Raw genomic sequence first — 10,654 nt, 5'->3', positions numbered from 1 at the left:
TCTCACCTGGCATGATGTTTTCAAGATTCATCCATGCTGTAGAATGTATGAGAACTTCACTCCTTTTAATGGGTGAAGAATATCCCACTCTACGCATATACCACATTCTGTTTATCCATTCAGCAGTTGATGGACATTTGGGTGTTTCCACCTTTTGGCTATTGTGAATAGAGCCCCTATGTTCGTTTCCATCTGGGTAAAAGTTTTTGTTTGAACGCCTGTTTTCAAATTCAGCTCTTTTGGGTATGTATAACTGAATAGACTTTTGCTCCCCTACTAATGGAAAACCCTACAGCCACCTGCAATTTTCTCCCCATTGATTCTGGCAGCTCCTGGAGGTATACAACGCATGCTCCAGTAAAATTTCCTGTCTGTCTTGATTTTCCTGATATAGGAGACATATAGGTCAATATTCCTGCCCTCTCCAGGGCCTCTTCTCAGGGGATCTATCCCCTATACCACAATCCAGTCCCAGCTTCCAAATAACACACCCCCCGTCCCACCCTAACCCTTTGGTCAGAGCCCTCTGCTGCCTGACCGAAGGTGCAATGTGACCCCAGAGAACCCAATTTTTGCTGAGCAGAAACTGAGGTGTTTTCTTTTGGAGGATTTTACCTGAAGGACAAAGCAGTGGTCAGGTCAGGGTGAGGCAGCCATTTAGGGCTTGATGAGTGAGCAGAAGAAATCTAATCTTCCAAGAGTGGCTGGGGAACTTCACACGTTGGGAGAGAGAAGGAGCCAAGGAGCATGGACAAGGACTGTGAGAAATCAGGAGCAGTCTCGGTCCTTGTTAATTCCAGGTGATCTGCTGATTTTCTCACCTAGGATGCTCATAAAATCCCTCATTTTAATCTTGAAACAAATCTTTTTAAAACTGCTCTCAATGGGGCGCCTGGGTGGCTCAGTCGCTAAGCGTCTGCCTTCGGCTCAGGTCATGATCCCAGGGTCCTAGGATCGAGCCCCGCATCAGGCTCCCTGCTCGGCGGGAAGCCTGCTTCTCCCTCTCCCACTCCCCCTGCTTGTGTTCCCTCTCTCGCTGTGTCTCTCTCTGTCAAATAAATAAATAAAATCTTTAAAAAAAAAAAAAAACTGCTCTCAAACTTTAGTTTGCATCAGAATCCCCCTGGGATGATGCTGATGCTGCTGGTTCTGGGACCACACTGAGAGCCATTGCCTTCAGCTTGCTTGAGTGTCTGTTCCTTGAAGCCAAGAGTGCCCCAAGACAGGTGCTCTGATGTCTGCTGCTCAATCTGTAGGTGCTTGAAAAAGCTGAAATCCTAGCTGCCTGCAGTGCTCACCAACAGAGTCCATCCAGCTGGATTTAATCTCTCTTGCCTTAGCTGGGCTAAGGACACATGGAGGATGGAGGATGTGCAGAGTTGCGAAATGCAGGGCAGTCAGTGCTCCTACCTTCCAGCTCTGCCTCATGCTTTTGGCAGGTGTTCAAAGCAGTGCAGTCTGAGCTCCCAGCTTCTCACCAAGATTTAAGATCATGCTTCTTTAGTTTCTGCCTATAGCTCTCACACTGAAGGCTCAGACATACTTCCCTGGAGCTGAGCCAAGTGACCATCTTTTCTCCTGGTGAGATATTTCCAGAGACTTCCCCCAAAAAACTTCATACAGAACAGCTGCATCCCTTCCCTGATCCTCATATCTACTAGACATGTTTAAATCTTAGTGATGCTCACAGATTGGTCCATACATACCAGATTGGTTTAATCCTAGTGACGCTCACGGGGGGGGGGGGGGTGTGAGCGTCATGGGTGATTGGTGGCACCTACCCACCTACCCTATATGAGGAATAACAGATCTCTTGTCCCAACCAACATTCTAGATCACTGGTATGCAAACTCTCTGTAAAATGTCAGACAGGAACGATTTGGGGCTTTGCAGATGAAAGATGTCTGTCACAACCACTCAACTTCGCCATTGTAGCTCAAAACCTGGCACATACAATGTGGAAAGGAGTGGAATGGGTGTGTCTGTGTTCCAATAAAACTGTATTTGCAAAAAAAAAGGCAGCAAGTGGGATTTGGCCCAACCTCTGTTTTGGATAGTCTTTTTTTTTTTTTTTCTGTTATTAAATAAAGTTAATGAGTCTTCAAACAGATGGAAAGTGTATTTAGTGTTAGCAGTTCTAATTGTTATGGAGACTCTAAAAAAAATCTATAGGTTTTCTCAAGAGCTGGCAGTAAGCCCAGCCACTCTTAAATAAACCCAGCCTCAACATTTTCAAAAAATGTAGAATTATATCAATATATAGCTAAAACTGAACCAACTTCCTGTCTTTAAAAGATAAATATTTGACACTGTTGTTTAAGCAGAAATAATTCCTGAAACAAAAATATGCACATATGTCTTAAAGGTTTATATTAAACATGGAATGTTGAGACAACAGAAATGAGAACTTAGATCTATATGATATAGATTATATCTACCAATTTATTACTTTATTCTCTCCTATTTTTAGTCCTTTATATATAAAAAGTAAAAATAGCAAAACAACACACAACCCAGACAACAATGAATCATATAAACAGACTTGGTACACAGCCACTTTTACACAAAGACCAACTCAGCTCCAAAAAGCAGAAAGTTTCCCACGCCTTAAAAAAATGTATCAGTTGCTATTGTTTTAATGGTTAGAACCATTTCCAACTTCATCATCTCTCTCTCCGTCTTGTGTGTGTGTGTGTGTGTGTGTGTGTGATAGCAGTTTTGACAAGTGCCTTTGTAAGAGGAATTAATCCACTGGGAAACTTCCCAGTTTCCAAGTTTTCTATTTTCCTTCTGTTCTTGCAAAGTGTGTGGCCATAGAGCTCAGGGCTTAGAACGGTTGTGTCTTTTCTGATTTTTCTGTTGTCTGCCATTAGTTTTGGCTTATATTGCATTCTGTTTTACCCACTCGTCAAGGAGTAGGTAGTCTTCCTTCACAGAATCTAAATGTCCTGCCTTGGGATTCTCTGCCCAGAAACTGTCTCATTTAAGGAAGTAATTGGTCCTAACACCATGGGACAGAAAGGTATGAAAAGATGTTTGATGGAAGCTGCTCTGTTTAGAGCTCTATTTAATAGCTTTCTATTTCTATTTCTATCTAATGTCTTATTCATAGAATTCCTCATTAGAATTTCACATAAAATAATGGCACTGGGAAAAACAGTGAACTAACTTTAAATTATGACAGATTATTAACTCATTCATTTGAGGGGATCAATCCTCAATTCATTTCATTCATTCTAAAAGTGACTTACCCATTTTAAACTTAGCCATTCCAAAATTCCCAGTTATCTAACATAGGTCAATTTTAAGTTCTCAAAGTACAGAAACTAGTTAAATTGCATTGGTTTCTGAAGACAAAATGAGAAATAAAGAAAAAAAAGGCTTTTTCTTGGGGCAGCTGGGTGGCTCAGTTGGTTAAGCATCTGACTCTTGGTTTCAGCTCATGTCATGATCTGGGAGTCCTGAGATCAAGCCCCTGCATCAGGCTCCACACTTAGCATGGAGTCTGCTTGAGATTCTTTCCCCATTCCACTCTCGCCCCCTCCAGGCCTCCCCCTGCTATGCTCTTTTCTCTCTGTCTCTAAAATAAATAAATAAAATCTTAAAAAAAAAAAAAAAAAAGACTTGTTCTTACACTTGGATGAGGCTGTTTCTATTATAAACTTGTCACTAGGGTAACTCAGTCTGACTTTATGTAAATCAAAACAAAAATTTAGTTTAAGGGGCTCCTGGGTGGCTCAGTCGTTGAGCATCTGCCTTCAGCTCAGGTCATGATCCCAGGGTCCTGGGATCGAGCCCCGCATCAGGCTCCCTGCTCTGCGGGAAGCCTGCTTCTCCCTCTCCCACTCCCCCTGCTTGTGTTCCTTCTCTCGCTGTGTCTCACTCTGTTAAATAAGTAAATAAAATCTTTAAAAAAAAAATTTAGTTTGAGGGATGCCTGGGTGGCTTAGTCAGTTAAGTGACCAAGTCTTGATTTCGGCTAAGGTCATGATTTCAGGGTTGTGGGATTGAGCCCCATGTAGGGCTCTGCACTTGGTGGCAGGCGGTCTCCTTGTCCCTCTCCCTCTGCTCCTCCCCCAGCTCACGTGTGCGCTCTTTCTCTCTCTCTCTCTCTAATAAATAAATGAATAAACACTTCTAAAAAATTTAGTTTGAGGGTGCCTGGGTGGCTCGGTCAGTTAAGCATCAACCTTCGGCTCAGGGCATGATCCCAGGGTCCTGGGATCAAGCCCCGCATCGGGCTCCCTGCTCAGCAGGGAGTCTGCTTCTCCCACTCCTTCTACCCCTCCTCCCTGCTTGTGCTCTCTCTCTCTAGTCCTCACGCTCTCAAATAAATAAATAAAATCTTCTAAAAAAATTTTAGTTTGAGACTATTTCCTATTTAGTCCTAGGTTGATTTAACCAAATTAAAGATGATTTGTATTAATTTTAATCCCAAACTTGATAAATACTTCATTAACAACTAAGATCACTGCTTCTAAGTATTTTTAGATCATAAAGTGGTTAATTGTTTTACTAATAACTATTTTATATTATCACAGACCTTTAAATAAAATTAGCTTTTGCAGTAAGTTTATTAAAATCCACGGAACCAAGAAATGCCCAAAATACATTTTCACTCAATACCATAATATATTGTCTGTGCGGCTGATTTAAAATATGTGGTTTGGGGGGTTTTGGGTTTTTTTTTTAAGATTTTATTTATTTGACAGAGAGAGAGTGAGTACAAGCAGGGGGAACGGCAGAGGGAGAGGGAGAAGCAGACACCCCGTTGAGCAGGGAGCCCGATGCAGGGCCCGATCCCAGGACTCCGGGATCATGACCTGAACTGAAGGCAGATGCTTAACCAACTGAGCCACCCAGGGGCCCCAAAATATGTGGTTTTTGTTTCAAATAAAATTGTCCTTGTCAACTTCCCCGACTCATGCGCAATTTATATTTCAAAAATCACTTAAGAGAGGTTTGCAAAAGCAAGTTCAAGATAATGTTGTGTATATTTTAATTTTGAAACTTTTTACGAACAAAAATATATTAAAATCAAATACATAATACATATTAAATAAGTGGGCAATAAAGATTTTGATTTGCCGTGTGTGTGTGTGTGTGTGTGTGTTGATGGTGGTTTATGTTGTTCAGACATGTGTGGGTATTACAGGCAAGGAAATTAAATTAACTCCCCCATTCTCCACATGTGATTTCTCCCTCCCTGTCTAAGCACTACAAGAATGCAGGCCACGATCACATAAAGTCACATGAGACTGAAACAGCATTTTCGTCTTCTGTGATTTCAGTCTGGTGGATACTCAAGGAAACTAATGCTAGCTATGGATGGTCTTTGCTGCCTGCCCCAACATGTTTATTATCAACACTGGCCTGGCAGGAACTGGTTTCTGACCCTACCCAGCTGTGGGGGAACCAGGAACTAGTCATTTCATCTCTGTAAAATAGAGTTGGAGTAGACTATCTCTAAAGTCCCTTCTATTTCTCAAATTCTTTGATTGTATGGGTTCTGTTCCCTATCGATCTGGTTTCTGGGGTATTAACTCGCTTACATGGCCAGCCAAGACTCAATCCAGAGGCACTGGGGCTCCTCCACATCTGTCACAGTAAAAAATACCTTGTTCTATCTTATCACACCGGATCAAGATCATGCAAAGTTATTTGGTGGTAGTGGTGGTGGTGGTGTTTTAATAAGAAAACCATAGCATCTGATGCATTTTTTCCCCCTAAAGACTAGGATATTCTGAAATGCTTATAATATTTTTACATCCCTGAATAAAATAGGTCATTTAAACATTGTTAATGTCTAAAGCCACCATGTTTGGAAAAGGCAGGAAAAGTCAGAAACTATTTAAACTGCTTGTAAATTATATCCCAAGATAGATAGAAGTTTACTGGATGGGAAGGACCACGGTAACAGTACCTTAGACAAGAGAGCCTTCTTGGAGGCTTTGAGACTGGGCTCAGTGCTCTACCCAAGCATCTCAGCGCACCCTTCTCATCCTTGCCCACTGTCACACCCAAACCTGTGTTGTAACTGCTTAACTGCTAGTCTCCCTCTTCACTCACTGCAAATTCCTTGAGGGCAGGGATTTTGCTTGTTCCCTGATGTACCCCTAGGGCCTGACACCTAGGAAGGACTCCATAAATAACTGTTGGGTAGACAGCCAGCTATATCCACTTGCTGATCTTCCAAGAGCAACAGAAGCAAAGCAAGAGTGGCACCACGTGAGAGCAGTAAGAGACCTCTCTACCCACAGCCTGTGTTTGGGGGCTGGCAGGAGAACACAGGTTCCCATCAATGTGTGATTTGATGGAATCCCCACAAATTTCCATCCAATAGTGTCCTTGTAGCATGTCATACGATGCCTGCCTATGATAGGATGGATCCTATGATAGGATGGATCCTATTACAGGATGTATGACATTTTGGTGGGACCGCTTTGACTATTTATCCAATTCTTACACACACCTCAGCAGAATCTGCCCACAGTGTATGAACCATAAGCAGCTAAACACAAAGAACGAACACTCTTCAAGAGAAGAAGATGAGTTGGTGTTGGCTCTATTTTAGGAGGAAATTCCTCTGGCTACATTTTCTAGGAACGAGGTGGGGTATCCGTTGTGCAATTGCTCAGCATACTGTTTGGTAATGGATCAAGAGAACCTTTTACTCCTTCCCCAGGAGAATTTGACCTTCGGTTAACTTTCTAGCTCTGTTCCCCCGGCAACCTAATAAAGAACAGCGTATCAGCTATGTTGCTGGCATCATTACACGTGGAAAAAAAGGATCCCTAGTTGGTAAACTGCATCCAGACTGGGAGAACTCTAAGTCTACCTGATAGGAAGCCACAGGTACAGTGACCCTTGGAACGGACGTATCTCTTGCAGGGACCCTGGAAACTATGTCTACAGGGTTGTTATAATGGACACTTGCTCCCATGAGACAAGAGGCTTTTAAGCCAGGATAGCTTCCATACTTGTCTGATGTGGGTCTGTCTCCTTGCACCTAGGTTATGACACACGGACAGTTCCGGGGACTCAGACAGAAGAGCGACATCTGGTTCTGCCCTACTGGCGAGCGGCACTTCCTGTCCTGTATCCTTCTAAGTGCCTTTGAGGCCGAGGGTGGCAGTTCATGAGTGTGAATGTTTCTAAATGCTCAGTTGAGCCTAAGTAGACCACTGTGGTACTACCAGCTTCGTGTTTTGTTTTGTTTAGATGCTCCACAGGGACGATGAGAGATGTGAAACTGTCTGGCATGGTTTTCTGCTTCCTCCAAAATCATGATCACACCTGTCACTGTCTGCATGACAGACAATCCATCTCCATTACGTGTCACCAAGACATATAGCTCCAGTTGACGCCTTCCTTAAAATCCCCAAGCTTGTTCCTACTAAGCCTTCTCCCACCAAGCACATAATCCCACCCTAACCACCCTGGTTTTTAATGTGCTACTGACAAATATCCAAAAGTCAAACGATGGATATAAAAATCACTCCCCCAAACCACAATTGTCAATGAAGAATTGGGGGTAGCGAAATAATCTCCCCCGGGGGTCAGAACAGATGCTGGAAGTCCTCCAGTTATGAAGGTCCCATATCATCTGATCGCAATGGTGTGAGTTAGTATCACCTTTTAAAACCAGGGGCACATTGGAAAACAACCAAACTACTCCTGCCAAACAAAACACTTTTCATTTCTCTCTACAGAAGCATTCTCTGACGAAAAGAATTCTATTGTCCGCACTAGAATGAAAGGTTTGAGGAGCATAGCAATATTTAGCAGAAATCCTGAACAAAAATCCACGAAAACACTGCCCATCACAAGCGACTGAATAAAGGGCCCTCTTTGGAGCTGGAAGACAGCACGAAAGCACAAGGCAAGCTACAAGAGACCAACAGCAACAGGAAGGACCGTGGTAAAGCTCAAAAGAGAGTGCAATAGAAACTTCACACCCAACCCTCTGCCCCTCCCCACCCTGTTAACACTAGACTTCACAGAGGTAATTCTATCGTCAATGCACAAGAGACACACAAGCCAAACTTCTCAATCCAATGAAGCAGTCTGAACTCAGATGACCACAGGCCACTCCAGTCTTCCCACTGCCCTCAGAATCAGCACATGCAGCCAACGTGTGGCTTTGTTCACAACATCGATGAACGACAATAAAAACCCATCACGTATTCTGAAGCTCCAGAAGACTCAATTTCACATTTTGCAGACCACCAGGTAGCGACCACCAAAATATTTACATCAAAATGGCATCTATCTGCCAAATGACCAGCAGTCATGTTGCTCTATGTCATTTCTTAGTCTATTACAGATACAGGCCTTATTTACATTCCTTTCCAACCCTTGCTATGAAAGCATGTCCTCTTCCCCCAAGAGAAACAACTTCCCAGGGATGCCATTTTTAAATTCCATTACAAGTAAGAATTCTGTTCCTGCCCATGCAACGTATCTAATATAAGACAAAGAATCCCTTTGTGAACTTGGATTGAAAGTGCCAGAAAGATGCCAGATATAAAATGAGTCCTTAACGGTCTGTGTTGGGCCCAACGATGAATTTACTTATAAAAATATCACCAACTCCATTAATTAAACCTCAGGCACTGTGCAATTATAAATACTGACCACCAAATGTGAACATAAATTTAAAACAGAGGACAGTTTACGATCTAATAGTCCAAACAAAGTCATTATTTCCATTAAGAGTGATAGAATTCAGCAATCCAGTTAGTACTAATGTCAACACCCAAACTCAAAACAGCCAACCAGGAAGGCAACAATCAGAGACATTACGGAAAAAAGAATCATTTAAATATTAAGCTTCATGTTCCATTTTCCTCCCATGATTTTGCTACTTTAAAATGTAATAGAATGACCAGAGCCTAGTAATCATTCTAGGAGTATGAGATCAGAATTTCTAAGTTTCCACATCACAGACCAAATCAGAGCTTGGGCAAGTTATGAACAATTTGGCCTCAGCTCCCCATTTTACTAATTCCACTATTTTCCAAAACTTGGAAATGAGAGCATAAGGGCCTACTAAATATTATGAAGGTAAAAGGTAACCTAAAATATAACACAAAATTAAGCTCACTCATTAAAGGTCATTTAAAAAAATCTTACTTTAGGGGCACCTGGGTGGCTCAGTTGTTGAGCGTCTGCCTTCGGCTCGGGTCATGATCCCAGGGTCCTGGGATCAAGCCCTGCATCGGGCTCCCTGCTCAGCGGGAAGCCTGCTTCTCCCTCTCCCACTCCCCCTGCTTGTGTCCCCTCTCTGTGTCTCTCTCTGTCAAATAAATAAATAAAATCTTTTTAAAAAAAATTTTTTTAAATCTTACTTTATGTTATGGTCAGGTTTCTCAACCTTGATACACTTGACATTTTGGACTAGATAATTCTTTGTTCTAAGGGGCCGTCCTATGCATTGTAGGATGTTTAGCAGCAACTTTATCCAGACGCCAGCAGCCCCCTGCCCTGAGTTGTAACAATTGAGACTGTCGGGCACCTGGGTGGCTCAGTTGGTTAAGCGACTGCCTTCAGCTCAGGTCATGATCCCACGGTCCTGGGATCGAGTCCCGCATCCGGCTCCCTGCTCTGCGGGGAGCCTGCTTCTCCCTCTCCCACTCCCCCTGCTTGTGTTCCCTCTCTCGTTGTGTCTCTCTCTGTCAAATAAATAAATAAAATCTTTAAAAAAAAACAGTTTTAAAAAAAAACAATTGAGACTGTCTCCAGACATTGCCAAATGTCCTCTGGGGGGGCAAAATCACCCCCAGGTAAAATTCACCGTCTTACAGTGGAATTGCTAATGTAAATTTACTTTGCACCCAGGGGATATGATCAGGTCATAGAGTCACTGAGGAGGATCGTTGCTCTCAGAGAAAGCGGGCAGAGAAGTTGAACTGTGAGGTAGAAAAGTCACATTAAAACACTAGAAATGGGGCACCTGGCTGGCTCAGTCGGTGGAGCATGCTATCCTTGATCTCAGGGTTGTGGGTTCGAGCCCCATGTTGGGTGTGAAGATTACTTAAAAATAAAATTTAAAAAAAACCACTAGAAATAATTTAAACAGAGCAAAAATATCAAACAAAACTCCTTGCAAAGCACACCTTCTGCACAACCAGTTAGATTTCCTTTTTGCTAAGATCCCTCCTTGAAAAGAACAGCTAATATTTCCATTTCAGGAATGAAAAGTGTTTCTGGTCCTTGATAATTTCTGGTTTGTTAATCTTGATCTAGAACAATAATTTTCAAACTATCTGTGGCAAAAGACCATTTTTAAAATTTCTAATCTACTGCAGGCCAACAGGTGGTCCTACTGTGTGGATTGGTATCAAAGAATTCACAGGCCAGCTGTCTGGGGGTCACAGTTGGACTAACACTATTCTGGAGTTTCTCACTTCTATTGAGAAGTATGGTTTAAACACCTTTTGAACTCTTCAATGACTAACACTCACAAGCCAATTTATAATGTTTTTTATTGGCTTTTTTGTTCAGGAGGCAGAAAGAAAGATGGTTTTGCCACCTTTTGAAACACAACTATACTCAAAGGAAGAAAAAGTGATTTCCTTTAAAGCCCATTTTGGATACTTTAACATGAGACAAAATTATGAAAGTGCCTTAAATATCTTTAATCCCTAATATT

This window comes from Neomonachus schauinslandi, chromosome 4 (genome assembly GCF_002201575.2).
Source record: "Neomonachus schauinslandi chromosome 4, ASM220157v2, whole genome shotgun sequence".
NCBI classification, from domain to species: domain Eukaryota; kingdom Metazoa; phylum Chordata; class Mammalia; order Carnivora; family Phocidae; genus Neomonachus; species Neomonachus schauinslandi.
This window is presented reverse-complemented; position numbering follows the sequence as displayed.